At 38.8% G+C, this 24,087-nt stretch overlaps 1 protein-coding gene and 1 long non-coding RNA gene across 3 annotated transcripts in view; both read right to left on the reverse strand.

The window, feature by feature from the left end:
- NAV2 (neuron navigator 2) overlaps positions 1–24,087 on the reverse strand; it is a 427,333-nt gene that overhangs the window by 295,728 nt on the left and 107,518 nt on the right. The gene's annotated exons all lie outside the window — the stretch shown is intronic.
- LOC128152643 (uncharacterized) lies at positions 19,984–23,500 on the reverse strand. Its single transcript, XR_008238721.1, has 2 exons — positions 23,389–23,500; positions 19,984–20,291 (listed from the first exon to the last, which is right to left on the reverse strand). It is a non-coding gene; the product is annotated as an uncharacterized LOC128152643 (long non-coding RNA).

Raw genomic sequence — 24,087 nt, forward strand, 5'->3', positions numbered from 1 at the left:
TTTCTAAAAGGCGCACCTAATGCACAAGGCATGTTTAGGTTGATCAGTTGTACCTAATCCATGATACATCAAATACAGACCCACTGGGGTTTCGTGTGTGCACAGTATGTGTATATATGGGTTCAGCATTATCATTTCCCTCCGTTAGGGAAACAAAAAAATTGCGAGCTCATGGCTTTGATGGCGGACTCAGAACATGGGGTTATGTATGAATGCCCAAGAGCCCACCTCAAGAAGATCAGGTTGGGCAAGTTCAACAGCCATCAACTACAATCTCTAATCTGGCTGAACAGAACAGCTCTACCTGGGAACCGTTATATTTAAAGAATTGCACTTTTTTTTTCCTTTTTTGCATCTCTAATCTGGAAAGCAATTCTCCTCGCAAGTTTAATACACATGCTGGCCTGTCTGTTGGGCGGGCTGAAGACCAAGCACTTGGGAAGAGTATCTGATAGACAACTGAGCAGTCCTCTCCTGCTCCACCTGCACCTCTGAAGGGAAGGTTGTTTCTGGGAGGACGAGGCAGCTGCTCCTAACGCGAGCACGGCCAGGACAGGAGCAGAAAGCCTGAGCGGGCTCTCCTTGAGCTCAGGCTGGTCCCCCTCCGCACAGGCTCTCTGCGCACAAGCCACAGGGCAGCTGAGCATCCCCTGAAAAAAAGGGAAGATGGGCAAGCTGCTGTAACTTCTATCAGCTGCCCTTGATGCCCTACCAGCCCTCTAAGAGAAATGGCAACCATGCAAACCCTACACAAACTTGAGCGCAAGAAGGATGCAGGGAGTAGCCACCTTGTGCGCTGCCTGATGAGCAGGCACAGACCTCAGAAGAGGACGGAGAGCCTTCTCTCCCAAGCACTAATATTGCCCCTTTGCTAAATAAAAGTGGTGAGGACCGAAGACCGTAGGCGTTAAGTAAACGCTGCTGCCCCAACCCAGCCTGCTACTGCTCCCGCTGAAATCAAAGATAATGACTGTGACAGCAGCAGGGGACCCGGCCTTGAACAAACATCTCTAGCTGAGTGGAAATGGTGAATCACATTTTCTGTATTTTTAGGTGATATTTGTTTCTTTTTATGAAATGATTTATTTAAAGCTGTTCTTCAGCCTAAACTTTTCCAGATATTACACTAAAAAAAATAAATAATCACCATTCTTTTTATAATGTACATCAGTTTTCTTTTGGCTATCTTGTTTTTAAAAAGCCACGAAACTATTAGTTTTTGAAGTGATGCAAAACTAAACATGCTGCTCTGAAAAAGCCCGTAATTAAGCAGGCTGTAATCATTTTTCACTATCTGGCTCCTTTTCAAAGCATACGTCATTCTTTTGTTCCTCCTGCAGTATATTCTCATGGCAGCAGCAACCATGCTGATCCTAGGCATTAATTACTGTTTAGGAGAATGGAAAGGAGGAGGGCAAACAGAAAGGAGAGAGCAAAGAAAACAACGCTATACAATTCCACAAAACCCCTCACTGTGATACTGAAAAAGTAGCTTACAAATACCTACCCACACAACTCTTGTTAGAGGATTTATCTGTTCCTTTTAAGGACCTAACCTTGTAACAAAGATCTTTAGTTCCTCAGTCTAAGGAAGATACAGACATCTATTTTTAGTTAGCCAAAAAAAAGCAAAATCATCACTGGTAAAAGAAAAAATACATATATTTATGGGAACTATTTGCCTGGGCTATTTCGAAAGTGCCTCAGAGAGGTCTAGTATTAATCTAAACTAACATTTATTTCTACACAGTAGAAAGTAATTAAAATTAGCCTGGGTATCAGCGAGTTTCTCATGTAGCCTCTTTAGGTGCTAGTGACACCTTTTAGACACCGAATGACAAGGTGCCTAATGTATGCAATGAGGAGAGCCACACGCTTCTACCATGATCTTCCACCTATAAGCTACACGCTAGAGATTTTCACATGAAAAAGTTGGTATCTGTAGAGTTGTCCTTTTTAAAAGGTATTAATAATTCAATAATTATTAGTGCAGAACAGTAATTACGCAATCATTCAATAATTCCGTTTCGAAAAACATCCACAGCAACCAATGTTTCCTATTCTATTTCACACTCAGAATTGCTATTTAACTTGTATTTAGTAATATTCTTTTTGAGGTGAAGGTTGGAATCAGGCCTGGTCAAAAAAGATTTTCTGAAGGACATAAAAATGTTATGTGTTTGGCACTCAAAAGAGTACAGAATGATCCGAGGCCCCACAGGGTGAGATTTATGCTATCATCAGTGTTTGTGTTTCATATTCACCTTATGTTCAGAGCCATATCTGCCTGAGCCAGCTGAAGTTCAAAGCTAAGAGCCTTGGCTTACTAGCTCAGGTACAATAATATGCTAATGCGGCTATATATAAGTTTCAGGTTGGATCTGCCTCATGCTTAAAAAGCTCAGAGCAGGTGCAAAACAAGCTAAAGGTTATCGCCAAAAAATCATTAAATACATAACTAAAGTTATTTACACAGATGGTTAGCAATGAAGACTTGATAACCTTTTCCATTGGAAAAGAGCTGAAATTTTAGTGACTGTATTAAAAAAAACAAGATAGAGCACAGCCTTTAGTTTTCTGAACTATACAAACAGATGCACGTGGATTTTTTTTTTTTTATATATACACACCTATATCTGTCTATATATCTATCTCCATTCTATTATTCTATAACTTGACTGGCAGTAATGAGAGAGACCATTGGCACAAGAAGAAACCTGGGAATTCAGAACATCCAGGAAAAAAATCTGAAGGAAATATCATCCAAAATTCTCTCATATCTCCAGCTGTTTTCCAAGGGACACCACATTCCAGAATCTGGATTAAAAAAGAAATCTAGATGTTGCACAGTGTCTACATATATATACACCTCAGAATTTCTTCTTGTATATAGTTATCATAGATAGCATCCAAACTCTCAGATACTATAGGCACATACGTATATAAGCACGTATGTGCGAGATCACATACGGCCTTTAGAACAAGAGTTAAACAGCAGCTTTGTACTCTTTTACAGGCTTGCTCGTTCCTGATCTCGAGTTTCACACATCCTGCTGTTAAGCCTAAAGATGCATAAGCTCTTGGTATCTCTTGAATTCTGATGCCTCTTGGACTTGCCAAGCTCCTTCATTTTACCTCCAGTAAATTTAACTGTGCCTGTGGAGAGCACTACAGTAACAAGGCTTGCAAGGCAGATGACAGAGTTTGTGAATTTATATCATAAGTCAGCAGAAGGATTTTTTGCACTTCCTGATGTTTTTTTATATATCTAGATATCTTCATTTATATATCTCTCAGTACTTTTAATCTGAAATTGATTCTAACATCACCATAGCATAAAGCAACACCTGATTTACAAGCTGAGGTATTACTGTGACATGACATCCATCAAGAAAAAAAAGACAGACATATTTCCTAGGAACAACAGAACAGTTAATAAGACCATAAATTGTAAAAACATTTAACTAAGCATGCTAATCTATCATGCTAATCTTGAAGCATTAAGTATAAAATACAACGCTTAACAGGCCAAGAATGCCAAACATGCAAACTGATAATCCTTTAAACTGGTCTAGCTATGCCAGATCGAGCTCTGCCAGTTTTCCATCAACCATAGAACACTGATAGAAACTTAAATAATCATGGCATGAAGAAAATACTGTATTATTTGTGTGCCAATAGATTATATATTAGCATAGGAAAAAGTGTAAGGGATAAAAATTTCTGATGGAAAGATATTCAAATTCGAAACAATTCATATCTGCTCTAGTCTCCTAAATCAATTCCATCTGGTACATACTATCACCAGCAGTAAAAAGATACCATAAGGCTTTGTTCTGAGGCACTGAAGCCTGCTATTGTGTGAGAACGCATAATAAAGTTCATCCAAGAATACGGACTTCAGAAGACAAAGAAAAAGTCAACATTTACCTTCACGAGGTGCAAAATCCTAGAAAAGATATGGTGTAGCCTGGTATTGTGAAGCAAATTGATTTTTTCTAATGGGAGTTGCTTCCAAGTCTTCCTCTATAAAGGATGCAACATATCATCTCACTTGTATTTCTCTTCCTCCTTGATTCAGATGGAAAATTCTCTTCTTACTGCAGGAAACTCTAGGCTAGGCTAGTCCATCTCAGTCACTTACAGCTTCCAGCAGTTTTCTGCCCATTTATTGTATCCAGACTCTCATTAAGTCTGGGTATGAATCAGCATTTTAAGGAAGGCACAGAATGAACATCATTTTAATGATTATTTGCTGAAAATTCAAACCTTCGCATAGATACAATGACATGCAGGGAAAAAAAAAAAACAAAGCAAACCACAAAAACAGTATTATTGGAATATCTCTGAAGTCATTGCTGTTGAGAAAAGTTTGCTATTCCCACCAAAGTGCAATCACTGTCTTAGTCACCAACCTAGGGACAGACTGAAGGGGCCAGACAATGCAGACAACTGTATTCAGATTAAAGGCCAGTCTGAACCCATTTGCCCATCAGGATTTGGTCCTATGAGTCAAAATTACATCTTCATTTCCTGCAATGCAAGTTATTAATATTGGAACAGATTATCGTAAACCTGATAATTACTCTTCTTCTCCACACCTCCAAAAGAAGCCTCCAAGGACTCAATGTGATGGATTTTCAGATTAAGGCTCGCAAGAAGCAATAATGAAAGATGGGCAAGGCTGCTATACTAGGGGAACTAAAAGCAAGAAAGTTCTGTGTTTGGGGTTTGATTTGGGGGGGGGGGGGGGGGTGGCAGGCTATAGAGGGAAAGGGAAGTTAGTAAGACTGCAAGAACTTACTTTAGGTACAAATATAGTTACAAATAAGATTGGAGACTTGTGAAACACCACGAGGGTATCCAACTCGCTTGTGGATTCTGTCCCTCTGCATCCCTTTTTTCTCATCCTGGGTTCTTCTCACATTTGGTATATTAGAATTTAATATGTTGCCTCTTAACATTTTAGCTATATACTCTACCAAAAAAAAAAAAAAAAAAAAGCAGCAGCAACAACATTAACTCAATTCTTGTTTGTCTGATTGCTTCCTTGGTGTAGTAAATTGAACTCCAAGAGATCTCCAAAAGGCTGAAGAACCTTTCCAGAAGCTATACACATATAAAGGACTAGGGCTCTTCTAAGCCACAAGCAAGCAAAGATCCGACTGAAGGTTTCCTTAACAACTTGATACCGCTCCTCTAGATGAGTTTCACGGGTGCATTACGGATAAAAATAGATCATACACCACTTTGCTGCTCACCAAAGTGCTTCATGTAAAGAGGGAAGCACAACTTCCAGGGATTATTTCAAAGGGTCTGTGAGCTGAAGTTGCTCATAGAGCTCATCAGTACAAGACCACGGTGCCAGACGCAAAACCTTCACCAACAGAGCTGCCCTTTTATTTCAGAGAAATTGAATCAAAGGAATGCGTGTGCATTAGAAGGGGCTGCTGAATCAGAGCATCAGGAGAGTAATTACTCCATTAGGAAGAGTCAACACGGCGAGTTAATAAAATGAGATGTACTATCAATCAATAGTTTGGAAATGATTCAGATTGTTGGGGTAGAGGAAATAAAAAGGCCTCTTGGTCTTCTGATTAAAACATTTCGCTGCTTTGGGTACATGCAAGCTTAATACAAAAAGGTAGGAAAAAGAAAATGGAAGCTTCGGTTTATAACTCAGGCCATTATAATAGCAAAGTGAAATTATGTTTCACCATAACTTGGTATTTAAGAGGAAGCAACTAAGCATTGCTTATGGATAGAAACCCTCCTATCACAACCAAATGTTTACTTTAAATGTACTGCGTACATGCCTCACGTTCTCGACAGACCGTGTTCTTCAACTATTACGTGTCAACTCTAACCCTCATCAGAAAACAACAAAAAAAATTTAATATTATCCTTAAATTATTTTCAGACAGTAAAATTAAACTTGACCTCAAAATCTTCAGAAGACCCTGCATTTCGTGTATCACGTGAAAAGAAAGCTAAAGGAGATTGAACCAGCTTTGCAAATGGTTTGAGGATGACTTAAACTGAAAGGATCACATCTCAACTGTTATTTTATAAATTTACATATTAGAAATATTCTCGATTTGCCCTTTTTTTTTTTTTTGTAATTTTGATTTGGGTTTGGGTTTTTTTTCTTCTTCTCCCCCCCGCATATACACACCTGCCAACTTAAACAGGAATATGGGAATTACATACAACGTCTGCTTGGCAATCAGCTGCGACTACAGCTCATGTAGACGTGCCCAAACCGGCTTTAAACCAGCATGATAGCGATCAGTAGCACAGAGCTAGGTGTAGGCTACAATATTCACCCCACAGCAGCAGAGATGCTGTGAGCCTTCTGCCGATGGTGCTCTTCTTGAATCAGTGGGAAAGCCGCAGAGCATCGGGTTAGGCTGGGGTATGTCTACATGAATCTACATGTCTGCAAGGAATATGAAGTCTGTTTACATATTTACATTTAAATTCATGAAGTGATAGATAGTCACTGCTATGCCAATTAAAGTGCTTAATTCCATCGTTCTGTCATTTCCTGTATTTAAAGCAGAGATAGCAAAACATTTTCTCTAAAATCCCTTACAAGTTATCATAAAACACATGATATATTGCTAGGCATTGGGAAGCTAAGAAATTCATACATTTTCATGCCTGATGAATAAACAAGAGGAAAATGCAGTAATGAATCAAAACATGTAAATGACAATTATCTCAAAGGTCACTGTATTTATGGTGCTCGTTATTTATTAATGGCATATGCTCAATGAACATCCTTCCAATTAAGACTGCGTGATGTCCCACAGCAAATGCAGCAATCACAAATGTGTGAATAGGATTAAGCCTCTCCATAACTTCCCAAATTAAGCATGTGTGTGAATATTGTATCAGATCCAGGCCAGAGCATTTAACACTCTGTAAGTACACTCAAGTCAGCATTACAAAATACTAAATGAGTCAATAGTATCAGTGGGTCATAACTCAGAGTTATTAACTTATCCTTTCTTAAATCATTAGTAAAATGTGACATTAATAAATGCCTCAATGCCTCTGCAAACAATAAATGACTCATTATGCTTGTTATTAATTATAGTTGAAGAATACTCTGGATGGGTATTTTTCTTTAAACTTAGATCTGCAAAATTTATTTGAAACGTATGTGGCCCATTAAGCAAGACGAAGGAAGAAAACGGGGCGGGGCGGGGGAGATTTTTATCCCTTCTTCCCTCACTCTACCTGGAAGCCTGGTAAAGCCAACATATGCCTTTGAAGGTATTAGTAATGCTGCTCTATCCCATAGGGAATTATTGTCCTGAGAGCAAAAAAAGCAAGTAAATCTGAACTACTCACACACTTTTTAACCTGTGATAAATTTACAAAACATTCATCAGAGCCCACAGCAGATCTTTTGAACCTACATCATCTAAGCTTATTGAAAAAGGCTCTCAGCAAGAATCAGATTTTTGTGCTTAATAAGATACTCCCCAGTTGGCGTGGTGGTGTAGCTGGTTGGTTGGTTGGGGTTTTTTAAATGCAATTCATTTTTCTAAACATCTGCTTTTCTACCAAATGAAAAACCTTTCTAGTCCAATGTTTCATTTGCTGTGAACTGCACAAAATGTCAGTATCAGTCACTAAGTCTAAATTAAAAAGAAATAAAGTGGAAAGGGCTGTAAGAACCCTCTTCTGTGAATTTAGTTAAAATATTAGTGGCAACACTGTCATCCTCAGCCTCAACCAGTGACTTTTTACTCATACTGTATATCCCATTCTAAGAATTTGCTATTTAAGATTATACAGGACTTCCTTACAGTCTTTAACAGATGTTTGTCATATGTAAGACTTCTGTTCACGTCATCCATGCGTAGTTCAAGGGAGGTTCATGATAAAACTATACAAGTGAAACAATGCACAAGTGTTTGCTTAATAGAAAAGGACCTAAAATTCAGATAAAGTTTCAGCTTAACATAAATCAAAAATAGCTCCACGGGAAATCTCCCCCTCACGTGAGACCGGAGTTAAATAACTTAACTAAGAAAAGACTCTTATTCACCTGGTCAATTGAATTAATTCATAAAATTTCACAGTGAAGAGAAATATACTCATAAAATTACCATCATTTTAATGGAAAATAGTAGCTTCTTTAAAAAAACCCACACTGTACTTGCTGTAACTTTTTTAAATTGGAGGTTGTATAGTTAAAAGATCTGGTCTAATCCTGTAGAGTTTTCTTCCCCAAGACAAAGTATTGTATATACTGAAACTCAAGAAAAAAGTTCTTGATGAAATTTGTTTCTTAAGGTCTCATTTTTTTAAAACAAAAAAACCCATTAGCTTCAGATAATTTAAAAAATATACATTCCCTTTATCACTAGGTTTATTACCTCTTTGAAAGAATACTTAATAAAACAAACACTTGGGTATAACCAAAAGGACAGAGACTTGTTTGAATGCTGCAATAATGACTGCAAAAAATAAAACACTCACTGTCTGAACACTGATTCATTTTTCCTTTGTGCACTCATGCTCTTGCTTCCCTAGCGCGCAGCTGACTACGGAGAGATTAATTTCTGGTATAAAAAGGTTCAGCACCAATGATGCTGAGCAACCGACTATAAATTAAGCTAAGAAAATTGCACATATATTTTGTCAGGGATGTCCATTTAGGAATCATAACTAAAAGAAACAGGCCAAACTCTGAGGGGACTAAATGGCAATTTAATTTTTTATACAAATCCTCTGATCCCCAGGCCATATAATTAGCTACTTTTAAGCACGCTGGGTATGTGGTTTACTCACACTTTTTTTAGTAGAATAATACATATAATAACAGTTATTTGGCTCTAGCCATCACCCCTTTCCCCCCCTCACCATGAAGGAAGCAAACCAAAGCAGACGGCCACACGCAACGAGTGGTCAACACCTTCGGACGCGGCTGCTGCCGAGGCGGCCGCTACGGCAAACGCCCACGTCTTTCGGCGGTGAGCTGCGTGCCAGAGCGGCACAAGAACTGGACAGCCATCCCTGCCGCTCGTCTTGAGCTCTCCAGCTAGCTGAGACAGCCTCGGAAGCTAAAAGACAGAGCAAGTTAAAAACACGACAGGTAAACAGCAGAAATTGCTATTTAAACTACCAAGTACTGAAGAATACCTCCAGGTGGAATGTGCTAAAAACATGCATCTGGTATGTTGCATTGATAAATGGAAAAAGACGGGATGTTTCTTAAATGAATTATTCTTTTCTCTTCCTCCCATCCTTATATATTATAAGCAGTACCCTATTCCCACTTTCATTATCTGGCAAAGTCCATAACTGGAAAACAAGCTGCACATTTTATGACCCCCTAATCCGGCTCTATCTCAAAAGGCAGCCATACAAATCCAACACGAGACCCGCCTGGGATATTTTCAAACAGCAAACACCCCACAGCGCTTCCACCTGTTCTTTCTGCTGCTTTTACACACACGGTTCTGTCCTCCTCGCACATCCATTGCTCCCATTAATAGTAAAAGCATTTGTTATTTGGTGTTGATTGATTAACTCTAATGGAATATTTGTACACATCGTGGGAAGAACACATGTCAAAGCTTTAAAAAAAAAAACCAAACAAAAAACAAAACACCAAAACCCCCAAAAAACTAGAGCAAGGTCTTCTCAGGACATTGTGATGGGAAACAAACTAAGAGACCTAGTTTGAAAACAAATACACTGATGGCAACCAGGAACTTTTTTAATAACTTGTTTACCCAGCCTCTCTGGTTGCCATCTTTCTTGTTAAATTGTACCTGAGATTAAACACTGCTAAATATATTGCCAAATTTAGTGAGAGTTGTCAATTAAAAGAGTTGAAAACACATACTGGAGGATCATCATTTACATTTTTACTATTAGAGTACATTTCTGTAAGTCCTTTGGTCTGGTAAGGAACCTTGGGAATCTCTACCCTATAACTGCAACTCTTCCTTTACACAGTATTTTGCTTGGAATTCAGATGGGAGGTTGAAATCACTCATGATAGCTTGGCTCAAGTTACTATTTTTACCTACTTACTTTGAAATTAATTTCTTATCCCGAAGCAGAATTGTTGCTAACTTGATTTTCCACAACTTGTTGCTAACAAACAACGGCAAAAACCCCCACTCCCTGCTAATGTAATGGCTTAATAACAATATCACTCATTTTACTAAAAAGGCAGTCAATAGGATGCACAGATAATTTCTGCTCACAAACCAGAAGTTTGGTCTTGAAGTGCAAAACTTTGGCTTTTACTAACGTTAAACAGTAAGTATATACCCATTCAGGTACTAGCTGATATTTTTCTACTAAACAGTGGTATTTTCTGTAGTGTTTCCTGTAGTGCTAAGAAGTTAAGAACACCCCGATGCACTAATATGCTCCATTTAAAATAGGATTTAATAGAAAGACTAGAGTTGCAAACCTCATACGTAGTGCTGCTCTTTCACCCCACGGCATACAACACAGCTGTGATACCTGCAGATTTTCTGGCAACTGGGAAAACATTAGCCAATATCAGTGCCAGAAAGACAAACTGGATCACTCAGTCGCTTCACAGACCTTCTCATTGCCACAAACATTTTACCTAATGATCACTGGAAAATTCCGATTATCGAAGCGGCACGATTTTTTTCAGCAAATAAATTATCCATTAAAACCTAATTTTGGTTAACCCATCCCTGGTAATGAGTTTAAATTGAATATACTAAACAGCATAAATTAAAACCCATGTTTTTTCACGGGCAAATCTGGAAAATGAAAGATGAGCCAGTGGTGGTTTTGGACTCCGCAGCAGCACCGTGGTTCAAACCCTCTGCTGGCCTCATCCCAAGCTGTTACTGGAACCAAATCCTTGCACAAGCCTGCAGAATGTTGCAATCGCTAGCTCTTACGGCATGGCAAGGTGACTCCTCTTCTGTTGACAGTATTTCATTTTGTACAAAATTCCTACCGAGGCTTTGGGCAGAAGGTAGCGAGCGACTCGAGTGTCTGCTGGCTATGGCACTCACCTGGAGGCGAGGCGGTAAGTTCCCGTGCCAAGGAGCACCTAGGATTTTTGCTTGTTTTACAAAGCTGTAGAAAATAAGAGGTCGAGGTAACCCTATCCTGAATACTGCATCTGAATGCTCTTGGACCACTCCCAGGTTCATACCTCATCGCCTGAGGACGGGGATCCAAAACCAGGTTCTCTCGCATGTTGGGTAAGCATCTCGATCCCTAGAGTAGTGACTGGCAATCTCCTGTTCCACCTCACTGGTTTTTATGAGAAACGGTGGTCGTACCGTCATTTGTTTAGGTTTCTGGCGTGGAATTGAGGCAACGTATCCAACAAAGTGAAAGCTGAATCCTGTTCTCTCTTCTGTTCATCCCCTGCTTTGCCCCTACTTGACAAAGCAAATTGAAAAGTGTTTGCTTTAATTGATACCCCATGGTACAAGTAACATCAGCTTTCTTTTGAACAAGTGTCATTTGTTTTTCACGCTCTAGATGAGAGACATGCTCGTGCAAAACAGCGATGAAGTTGGTAAGTCAGCCTCCGTTAGTTACAAGCACTAGCATAATGAGTTTTAAAGTGGGATTAATGCTGAAATTAAAATAAAGGGAAGAAATATCCAGATTCCCCATAGTTTTGCTAATTAATTTGATTCTTACCACCCTCTAGCTTGGCATGTTTCATGATGTGAAAATGTGAGTGACCACTGTGAGTCGTAGGATGCATTTGGGAAGTAGATTTATAAGTTTAACAGCTCTCTTTGGTAACACTTTCAGGTCAGGTATTGGATACAGAGAATTCTTTTTGGTATGAAATACAAACTAGTCTACATGACAAAGCACCCAAGTATCAGTAAAAAAGGTAAACACACAAGCAAAGGTTTCAGTCATCTGACAAAAGAAATCCCACTGATATTTGAAGGTTAGTCGAATTGAACAAGGGGCAGATCTTCAGATGCAGCTTACGCAATAGCATTCCAAAACCATCTTTGATTTCTCCTGGGGCTAGGGTGTTGTTGGCAATCTGGTGCTCAATGCAATGAGAAGCTCTGTAATAACCAAACTTCTTGCTACAGATGGAAGCTTACTCAGTGGTTAGTTCAAATTTGTTTAAGATTGATCTGTCCTGCTTAAAGGAGAGAAAAGTCTTAATATAGCAGCGTAACTAGCTGGGAGAGCTTTTCTCTCCATTTTCTGCTCCGAAGCGTCTGCCATCTCCCTGCAGCACACCCAGACTGATTCACTACGTGACGAAACCTGTTCACGCAGACCCTTAAATAGCCATTTTACCCTCTCTACTAATAATCTCCATGACTGCAGCACTGGATCTTTGATCAAGATGTAGTAGCAGTTTCAAGTCGGGGGAAGGGGGGGGGGGAAGTCAAGTAGTATCTGAAAGGCCCTGCTTTATTTACTTCCAACCATGTCAGTGCTAAACCTTCATTTTCTGACCTAGTTAGGAACATCTGTGGATACATACCATAGGAATTGAGCCAAATGCTAAAAAGAATGAGGACTCCCTATGCATTTTGAGGTTTAAAAATCATTTGTCAGTCTAGGGTTTAACAAGGACAACCACAACCAGCCTAGAGGCTGGAAGGTGAGCGACACTTTAATATTTGAATGTTAAAGGGATTCATAGTCCTATGGAGGCTGATCCCCAAGCGCCCTGATGTCAAAGCAGAATACTAAGCCCGGTTACCTGTGTTTCAGCATGAATTTCTGGGGCGTGGTAGATAAAGCAAGCCTACCTTTCTGGCCATCCCCAACCCTATGGAAACAAAAGGAAATATAGGGCCGGTGCAAAAGTCATGGCATGCATCACTTCTTTGTATAGATGAAAATGAGGGAAGAAATGAGGCAGCGACGTGTTAGGCAAGGAAAGCAAGAGGGAGGACAGTTCCTGTAGCTGAAGAATAATGATATAGTTGGTTTAGAACAACAAATTGAATATACTAAAGAAAACGAGACATCTTGAAGGCAGTACTCTCAACGGGGAGTTCACCTATGCTTCTCTTCACTCAGTGAACTGGACAAAATCATGTCTTCTGTTACTGATGGCTACTTCCTTGTATTAGTCAACTGATTTAAAAAAAGCTTTGCAGAACTGAAGCTACGATGGCCCTACCTACACACACACCACATTCCTATCCTCCCTCCTGAAGTTACTGTGTCTGCCTCCTTCTACCCAGAAGGTATGATCTGGCACGTCCAGCTGCTTACATCTGCCCCTACAAACCTCATGTTCACTATTATTTTAAACCAAACATCAAGTTAGAACATCATGTCTTATGTTAGCGTAATCTAAAACATGAACAAGTAACTGAAGATTTTAAAATGTCTTATTTACCATCAGTGATAAAGTTATTTGATCACTTTTCATCACCACAAAATTTCATATTTTAATAATTATATTTATTTAATTTCTCATATTATATGAAATACGCTGATTAATTTGAATAGCATCAAACTTTACCCCCTATTCCTGTAATAGAATTCAATAATGCTAAATGGCATCACAGTATAAAAGGCAAACTAAAAAGAGAGAAAGAAAAAATAAAAAGCTATAGATATACATGAAAAGGAAAAGCCTCCAGTTTGATTTTAAAATAGCTATATAACAAGGTGATCACTTTGGGAAGCACAACCGAGTAAAAAGCACCTAAACAAGCCAAAGCTGTCTGCTTTGAAAGGACAAATAAAGTGGTAGTTAGGGGCAGGTACAAATGCTTGAAAACAGTTTCCAAAATGCTAATGCAAACAGCTTTAATAACACCATGGGGATATGAAACATCTGTGGTTAAAAAAAAAAAAAAAAAGAAAACAAAAACCAACTGAACAGATTTAGCTAGATGTAATAATGATACTAGAACTGACCTGTTGTTTTGGAAGAGGGTGTGCTCCGCTGGGGCTTTATAGGAAACAAGTGCAATATACTGTGCTGAGATGTCCGCTCTGAAGGGCATCAAGATAATTCTGGATTTGCTTTGTCGTGCCAGGTTTTGAGGGGTTGTGTTCTGTCGTCTTTGAAAATACCTTCTGCCTGCCATGCAGACATCACAAGCGGTCACATCCCTTTCAACCTCACTGTACACACCCATGTCCATACCCATCTTGCTGCCTTTCTAGAAAAGTTCTTTATTTTACCTGGAGTGACGAACGAAGGCAGGAAAATTCAGATGAAGAAACTGATACACAGCATAATTTCGCCAAATAACAGAAAGACTAAAATCTGTAGGATATTACAGCTTTTGAAAAAGATGGGCTCTAGCTGTGCTGTTCGGACTAGGGCTTAAGAGCAAGCCTCAAGTTTCTTTAAAGTTTTCAGGGAGATCTTGGATCTAATCTTTTATCCCAGGCTCAATTCAACCCAGCTCTAGCCACATACAAACTTCTAGAAAGAAGAATCTGCTTTTCTGAAGATTCTTCTGAGGATGATTGTGCACACCAGCACCGGTGCTCTCCACAAACCCAACCCTACTTGCTTTAGTTGTGTCATTCAACACACAATGTCCCAACACAAATTCATGAGTTTAAGGCTTATGTAATCCTTAAAGTTATTTAAATTATTAAAAGGTAATAATTGAAAGTAATTTGAACAATAAGCCTCACTGTGGTTTCTTGCCATTGAGTATCACGCATTTTCTTCAAAGATCCATAATATCCTAAAGGCTTGATCAAAGAAGAGTTTGGCGTGCCTGCTTTAGCATTTAAAATAAAAGCTTTGAGTTCCCAAAGCAGTTACGTGCTACCGAAGCCTTAAGAGACAGCAAGAGACAAGGAAGCCTTCATTTTCCTTAATGGTACTTGCACTAGAAAGAGATCAACAGGAAAAACAGATTTGACCCTAACCTACCTGCAGAGATTTTGTGAGCCAAACATGACAGTACAGACTGAGGATGCTCTTACTCCTAACACTCATTATTAATTGTGACTGCTAATTACAGCAGAGTAATTTTACAAGTAATAGTCCTTCAAAGCCATAATCCGATGGCAATCAAAAACATGCAAAGACAATGTTGTGGCTCGCATTTCTAACATATTAGTACATTTAACTTACTGGAATGCCAAAAAAAAAAAAAAAAAAAAGGCACCAAATGGTAGTAAACCTAAAGGCAAAGAAGTGATACCTAGACATTTGCAATGAAGAGTTATTTTTAAGTAACAATCATTATTTCATTAAGTCAAGCCAGGTAATACAGGCTATTATATCTAGAAGAATAGAAGACAAAATTAGTAAGTGAAACCTATTGTTAAAAATCCAATAGCAAAAGCACAAAATGGATATGAGAATGCTGTGATCAAAGATAAAGGTGAGTTATAAACCTTAATTTTGAACAGTAGGAGCATGGCATAACTCAAAAGCATGAATCGAGGAGAAGAAACAAAAAACAAACAGCAACAGAGTTCTTTGCACTGTGGGAATAGATCAGGCTGAACCCTGAAAAGAGGGGAACTGCAGTAACGTCATACCAGCACCTTAGGTTAATGATGTAACATTTCCAAAGTCAACATCAAGTTACAAAATAAGGTAGTAGTAAAATTGAAGTCACAGTTTAAAGGTGGATACGGTTGACTATCATCATGGAGAAGTATTTCACTACACCACAAATGCAACCACGTTTTGCTGAATAACAAAGTTCTCATTGAAGTTAACATACGGTAGAGATCTAATTTTCAGTTTTTCTCAAAAGTAATTCCATCTGCAGCCAAATTATTTCAAATTACCTTCAAATACAACCACAATCAAGTTAACATCTGTCAGATTCACAACTCCACTCGTAGCTCAGTTGGACCCACACCTTTCAGTTTGGTAACTCATTTTTCACAGGTAGCATTTATTATCAAATATGATATACCTTGAAGCTCCAAGGAAGCTACCAGACAAGTTCTGAAAAGCATTTGCCCCATCTATTTTTCAATTGGCCCAGAACATTTGTTTGGCTAGAAACATAGGGGGTGAAAAAAAGGAATATCAAGATTGGCTGAACAACTGCAAGGGTGATTTAAAACACAACAAAGGTTGGATTTCTAATTCAACAATATTAAAGCTTCTATTACATAGGAGTCTACATTCACTTCGAGGCAGTCCTTTTCAACAACAGAGGACCTAAAAAACTTGCTTCTGTCTTAAGGAAGCTTATTAGTTAGCATTTCTTCGGGTTATCTTCTGTGTGTTTAAGGAAGTCAATAGTATTTTTAATATTTTAATTTTAAAATTTTTAATATAGCATGCACAAGAAATGACCCAGTAACAGAAATGAGTAAAATGCCATTACTCCAATTTAATGGTAAAAAGTCACATAGCCAATGCATTTCAATGTCAGTTTAAGCCCTAACAAAGTGTTGGGTTCTTTGGGTTTTTTTAGGAGATTAAAAAAAGTGCTTATGTATTTTTCTTCCCTTTGCATCGCAGTTTGACATATGATATGCATTCTTTTAAATCAGCATCTCCTCTGCTACTACTTCATGTAGTGAGTTTCTATAGAATCTAGGGAAAATGATGACATTTTCTAGAAAAGGTTTTCAAGACTTAGAGAACTGCTCATTCCAGTGATGTGCAGACACCCCTGTGTAATTCCCTCCTCCACACCCCTATTAATTTTTGAGGGATTATAAAGTCAGTAAACCATAGTAAGAAAGCAGAACAAATGCTCCCAGGGAATCTTGATCAAAACCACCCCCAAAAAGGTACGTGAGGAAACAATTACTTTTCTTGTGTATGGAATAGTATGCAAAACCCCTCAAAATAATTGCACTGAAAAGACCAAGTCAGAATACACTCATAACAAATAGCACATAAAGAGGCACGTATGGGATTGCATGCCTGTAGGAGAGCTTGAACAACAGGTACCATGGTTTCCATGCTCCTGCTGTGCATAGTGGAGATTTTCAGTCCCCACCTGTTAATGCTGATTTTGTTAGACAAAATATCAGAACCTGTAAATACAGTAATCAAAGGTCCATGCTACAGCCTCCACCCACGCCCTCCAACCTTCTCCCCCCAGGTACTTTGATAAGAGACACTGTCACTCTAACTCAGCTGCAGGGATTAAAACATATCCAAAAAAATAGCAAAGAGCACCCAGTTGATTGCACAGCTAGGCAAACTGGAAAAATTAGTTATTCTGCCTTTCGACTCCTTGAATATATTTTACATCCATGAAGTTTGAGTAGGTTTTCTGGGTTTGGTTTTTTTTATTTCTCTTTTTTTTTTTCCCTTCCTTCAACGGCACCATTCTGCTGACGTGGGAGCTGTTTTATTTGAAGCGGGCAAAAAAAGAAAAGGATTGCTGAAGCGCTGCCTCTCATCTCCCACACAGCCCGTACCTACTGTACCACATCGCGCGTTCCAGCTCCCAGCAGCATACGCCAGCAGCAACGCCAGGAAACTACTTACCCAAGGAAATAACTATGATAAGAGGATAAAAATAGCCTGAAATGATGGAAAGCATTTCAGTGATAGATATGTTGAAAAAAAAGGAAATGAAGCTGTTAAAAAGATAGAACATGGAGCAAGGCACAGAAGGGGGGAAATATTCCTTTCGTTGCAGCAGGAGATCTGGCAGAGGCGATGCATTTTTTTCCTCCGCTGCACTCACGCTGCAGTTTACACTGATGGCTGGTCCAGCTCCAAAGCAAGCGAACTCCCCTTGACAGAAGGCCTATTGCTAAGACTTTGCCTTACATAGCTCTCCCATTCACTTCGTTCCCAGAACCAGTAGGTCAAAATAAACTACACGTATACCTACCTTTGGGACGCACAAAGAAACCCATGTACGTGCTCCAGTCGCTATCGCAGCCTGAGAGCTTCATGAGGGAATCTTAGGCATTTCAAATAAAACATATTCGTGGATCTGATAGCTCATGGAGAAGAACATTAACACCCTTCTAGGCTATTTTTGTTGGCATTCAGGCCCTCCGTGCAGGGGAAAAGAATAAAAACAGAGGGGGGGGGGGGGGGGAAAAAGCCCAGCAATACAGGGACAGAGAAACAGGTGCTTCCTTTATCTGAAATTAAATCACTTATTTTGCTGATCAAATAATATCCATGCCCATATTAGGCAACCACAACAGATTATTTTTGCCTCTCATTTTATGAATATTGACTTTTTAAAGGTAAAAATGAAAATGGTGAATTCACTGCCTTCCACAAGCAACAGCAACATCCATTTACTGCTGTAGAAGAGAAATGGCAAGGCGCCTTCATATTGCGAGGGAAAATTAAGCGCATAAAATACACCACCTGCTGACTGTGAAAGACTTCTAAGCAGACACACACAAGAGAATAGGTAATACTGTAAGGTTTGCTTTCTTCTCTTATTTTATAGACCTACATATTAAAGTCAGAATCAGTCACTGAGTATTGGTTTTGAGATTCTGTGAAAACAGATTCTATGAGTTTCACTTATATCTGCATCAATAAACACTGTCTGAAATAAAATGTATTTTTAGAAAGGCCCAGCATTATGAATGAGACATTTTGTATTATACAATATATGCTACGTGCTCTGGTAAGACACAAAACCAGATGAAGATAGTTACTCCTTTGAAGAAAGGAGTATGCCAACTCATCAGAAGCTACTAAATGAAGCTGTGGAAACACCCCCCGCACACCCCTTCAGCCTCTCCAGTTTGCCCACACAGTGAGATCAACCCTAATAAGTTATTCCTTAACCTCCACTTATTTTCTGATAAAATCCCAGGTGCAGATAGCCACATCTTCCAACACTCCACTACCAAAAGACCAAGGAAATAACTAACAAAGTGGCACCCAGGTCATGAGGAAGGTAAAAATTGTTTGACTTAAGAGTATTGAGGGGGAAAATCAGTAAAAAGAAAGCTCAGACTTAATTTTAGGAAACACGTCGCAATGATGAGATCAATTTTTCGCAGTTACGTATAGCGACAATCCTTTTGTGTGTGTGTGCCCACTGCAAGGCATCTGCTCCTTTTGTTCGGGGCGATGACGGACCCAACAGCCATTCGAACACCATGATACAACAGTGCCATCTTGCTTGCTTGTTTTCAAGTCGGTATTAGCCAGATTCAGCTGCAGCTTAACAAGACAACGCAATAACAAACCTCAAATGAAGCCCAGCCATGCTGAATCACCAGCGTAGCAAGTTACGAATCCACCGAAAACTCACAAACACATAACCGCGTCTTACCCAAACCGTGGGTAATTGATTCACCTGTGACACTTAGAGTTTTACTTCATTTTTTCAAATTACCCCAACATGAAGTAATGACACAGGCAACAAAATCTATAACTATCAAGAGATCAACAGCAGAAATAAAAGCTATTCTCACCCAGTCCTACTAAAAGTTGCTGAGAACTTTTTTAGTCTTCCTCAGAAGGAACCCTGTGAGCAGCAGCACAGTGCATCTGAAAATAAAACCACCCATTTCCTCTAGTTGCGTTTGTCATTTCTATTTCAAAAGCAAAAATACACATTGCATTTTGAAGTAGTTTGGCATAGCATACGTTAAAAATTCACAGCTAAGTCCGTTAATATTTAGCGACAAATTAATGCTTTATAAGAAACCTTTTCATGCAGCATTGTCTTTGAATTAAAAATGACCCGAGCTAAATGTACGAACTCCAAGGATACAAGTTAATGGCTATGGCTCTGTAGAACCAATTCTGACAGTTTACCCTTACCATGCAATACAGTACATATCTTTAAGCCACATTTGAATTTTCAATGTGTCAGTGGATCAATAAAACAACATAAAACTTGAAACCACTTCCCGGACAAAATTAATATTGGAGTGAAAACTGAATGAGAACTGTGGGACAAGCAGCTCTTACCTACACATTAAATAGCCAGCATGGCTTTACTTGCCTGTAGTCATTGCAGCTATAGAATAGATACTGCTTTCTCTTACAAGATAACTTTGCCTACATTAGAGAAGCATTCCTATCCAGGGAAAACCTTAAGCACATACTAATTCACGCCAAGGTCGGTGATACTTCGGCATGTATTTATTTCAAATACGTTAATGTTTTTTTATCCGTATGTGAGCTGTAGGAGCTGGCGCAACGACTCAACTCAACGTACATTGCACTGATTTAACGAAGGTTCACGGGGCATCTGAAGTAGCCGGGTACATCGGCGGTGTGAATGCAGAAAGGCGGCCATCTCATAATAGGGGAAATGGAGAGCTGGGTACTTGACGGTTAAATGAAGAGAATCCACGTTTGGTCAGCGCATGTGGTAGCTAAGGTGGATAGGCTGTTTCCATTTCTCCTTTAAAGTGAGAAGGAAATACTGGAATATAATGTAGACTAAATTATTTACATCACAATTACAAATATTACAGAAAAAGCATTCTGTTGTGCTGCCTTTGTCTTCCTTTCATCCCTAAAAGCAACTGTACGACAAATCGTTTTAGAATAGATTTTTTTTGAGCACATGTCTGTAAGCACAAACAACAAAGATGTTTGCAATTTTTATTTGCAGTCATTTGAAACAGTAAAACTTATTTTGGGAAACACTGCATCTCGGCCGCTGCAAAGAGACCATGCAAAAGTTTAGACATTAGATGAATATTGTCTTCAGGAATTTATTATTAGGAGCAGTATTTTAAACAGCTACTACACACACTATCACCATTTCAAAGTGATTTCCCTGTATTTTTTGCAACGTGTAGAAGAATTTTAATTACAACTTCTAAGGGATAGATTCGTCCGTTTATAACATGTAGGTAATTTGTCTCCCTCCCATTTCAAAAAATGAGCTCTGAGGCATTCAAATGTGAGAGCTAAACATCCTACTGGGGGGTAGGTAGCTATGTGATACAATCTCCCCTTAAAAGGCAGGAAATGAAAGGACATCTCACATGTGGTTGAATATATATAAATATATATTTTTAATATGTATATACATATACACACACACTGCTTACCACCACTAAAACACTTCATCTATTGTCTGGCATGATGCATTGTATGGAGAGACTGTCCAGATGAAAAAGAGTTGCTTTACTAAGCAGAAGTTTATATTGTATAAACATTTCCATATAAAGAATGTACATGGAATTTCCAATGTCTTACTCTAAATGAAGACTACCTTAGCCACTGGCTTAACAATGCCCCTAATAATTCAGCTGGGGTCAGCTAAAAACAAAGAAGTCTATGTTCTCTCTGTACATCAGAGGTACTGGGAAACCCAAGTCCAACATTAAGAGAGAGAAAATTCAAGACTGTGTATTATGAAGTACTGAGTTACCTGTGAGCTGTTATTCCAGCTCTGATGGAACCTGCAAGTGTTTTCCATAGGTGATTGTTCGTATACATATTAACATGAAACTCAGGTCAGTAACACTGAATCCACAGTAAAGAACTAATAATTTTAGAAAAAGCCTTCAAAATATGAAGTTAGGATTGCAGTCTGTTCCGGAAGCAACATGTTACCTTATCAGATAACTATGAATATTTGAAAAACATTACAATTATACCCTCTAATCTGTGCTTTACCCCTTTAAATAAAATAAAGTAATAATTACAAAGACAGTTTAGGATGCTTTTGTGCCTTTCTTTAAGTGCAACAGAAACCAGGTCGCACTTCTTCAGCATCAAAGTCCAAATTAGATCAAGACGTGTGGAGGTAATAACGGCAGCAACAGATTCCCTTCCTACTCCTTTCATGGTTAAGTGAAGTTTGTTCCTTTTTTATTTTCTAAGTATGGTTAGGCGCCTCAAGCATGCTTGTTAGGATGGAAAAAGCGTGCAAATCCCAGACCTAGGACCCTGCCAAAAGTCTCTTTAGACAGTCAAGGCAGCCAGAAGTATGCTGAGAGCTTGCCAGAGCCATATTGGGTGGCTAAAATTAAATAAACAGTTAATAAAAGATTTTGAATCAACCTAAATAAATACAAACTTATAGATTAACTGCCTTATCTGCTTTATAAAAGAGGATCTAAGATAGCAACCGAGCCCTTGAAATGCTTAGACGTCTACAAGTTCTGCACAGCACATTTAAACAGAGGAGTACTTGCCATTATCTCTTTCAATAAGATGAGGCTTACATTTGTAAAAAAAAAAAATAATCATTGACTCCTCTGACAGTGATTGCTCTTCCTTTAAAACATAAACTCACTCTGCCCCCTGTTGTCAGCAAATTACAAATCGTACCCTGCAGCAGCAGGCAAACAGCAGGACCCGAATGACTGAAATATCAAGAATAATTTAAAACAAAAGGCAGCATGCCGCAAAGGTATTTTAGGAATATGTTGCCACATAGTGAAAAATGTTCCTGAATTATTATCTGCATACTTGAGGCAGTTTATTTTCTCTCCTCGGTATATTATTATTTTTGGAAAATATTACCATGAATATGAAACCAAATGTATACAAGTGGCCAGTGTTTTGGATATCAAAAAAGACTAGCTGCTCTAAGAAGAAAAAAAAAAAAAAAAAAAAGAAGAAAATGTTTGAAGGAATTAAAGATAAGTTTTATCAAGGTTCAGAAGCCTTTTCTTTCCCTTTACCTCTGAATGCTTATACCGAATAAGGCAAAGATCGATGCTATGAGTTCAGCCATTTAGCTTTTTAGCTATAATGTGAGTTTATATCCCAGTTTTGGTAAGCGAAATGAATGCAACAATTTGTCACTGACATTTTTCCATATCACAAAATCATGCAAATTTGCTGTAGCCAGCCTGTGGTGAGATTAAACTCAGGTCCGCACCTATCAGGACAACCTGGGAAGCTCCCCAGACTTCTCTCGCCTGTGGAGCTTCTGAGCTCCTTAGACCTTCCCCAGCACCTGGGGGAGAAGACGATAACCAAGGGGGAAAGAAAACTTTTTAGTGATCAAAACTGATCCAACAGAAAAGGAATAACCAAGATCTTAAATCACAGCAACCGCAAGGCATTCCTAACCAACACGTTGCTACCCCTCCAAAAATGAAGTGGCCGATAAACTCACCAGCGATAGAAATACACAGTTCCTGTCTCCAAGTACCGTTAACAATAATATTTGCACTCCCGTGTCCTTCTTAGAAAAAAATCATTTAAGCAGCCAGAAAGAATGGCTTAGTGGTCTAATCTCGAGTAAAATATTCGTTAAATCCACAGGTTTAAATGCCCAGGGGGTCAATTTGCTTTTCTCCTTTCCAGGACAGAGCAGATGTAAGCAAGCAGCTTACACTATGCAGTTCAGGGATAGCTGTGGCTTTCAGGTGGAAATGGAAAGAGACCCTTTTTATAGCTCACTTGAGCAATTAGAAATCAGTTATAGCTATCCTAAAAATCAAGGTTTGTCTGTTGCCCCAGAATCTATTTTGCAGTTGGTTGGGTTTTTTTTTTTTCCCCTCAGCTACCATTCCTTCACCTTGGAAGCAGTTGCAAGTTATTTTACTTACAGTATTCAGCCTCCGTTCTCTGCAAACCCTTCTAAATTTTGCTGATATATTATTTTAAAGCCACTGGAATTGCTTGCTGTGAAATCATGCATGTGCTCCAGAGCAGGCCTAGTATCTCCGTATATTTATTTACAAGCATCCTCACTAGCTGCCCTTTGGCCAGTGACTTTTGGTCAATCATACTTTGTCTGTGAAAATGTACCTAGCAAAAAAAGAAATAAAACAATCCTGGAAAATAAAACAAAATGATATCACATTGGAGAAGTTACCGGTATCTACTTTCTATTCACCTATATAGCTGCTTTTAAAGAGCTTATTCTGGGTTTGAATGTTTTCTCACGTGAGAACAGGAACAATCTCAAGTATCATCAAGAAGCGTATTTTGGCTTTTCCTGTTGTATTAGAAGTGTTCGTAAATATGAAAACTATTGTTCCAAGTCTTGCACATAATTTTGCCCTTCTGAACATCTGGCATTCAGTAGCAGTTGTGGTGTTTATTTCCCCCACCCTGAAATAAATCCTGGCAGGAGACAGAGGCCAAGCACCTTCTAGTTCACTGACCAGAAAGCAGAATGGAGATGGGACACATATATTAATGTTCAAGCCCACTGTTTAATAAGAACTAAGGATTTTTTTCCTTTATACGTTTTTAGCTAATACACTCTTTTCAAGTGCACATTTAGAAAACATCTACAGTCT

Source organism: Harpia harpyja, chromosome 16, assembly GCF_026419915.1.
Source record: "Harpia harpyja isolate bHarHar1 chromosome 16, bHarHar1 primary haplotype, whole genome shotgun sequence".
Lineage (NCBI taxonomy): Eukaryota > Metazoa > Chordata > Aves > Accipitriformes > Accipitridae > Harpia > Harpia harpyja.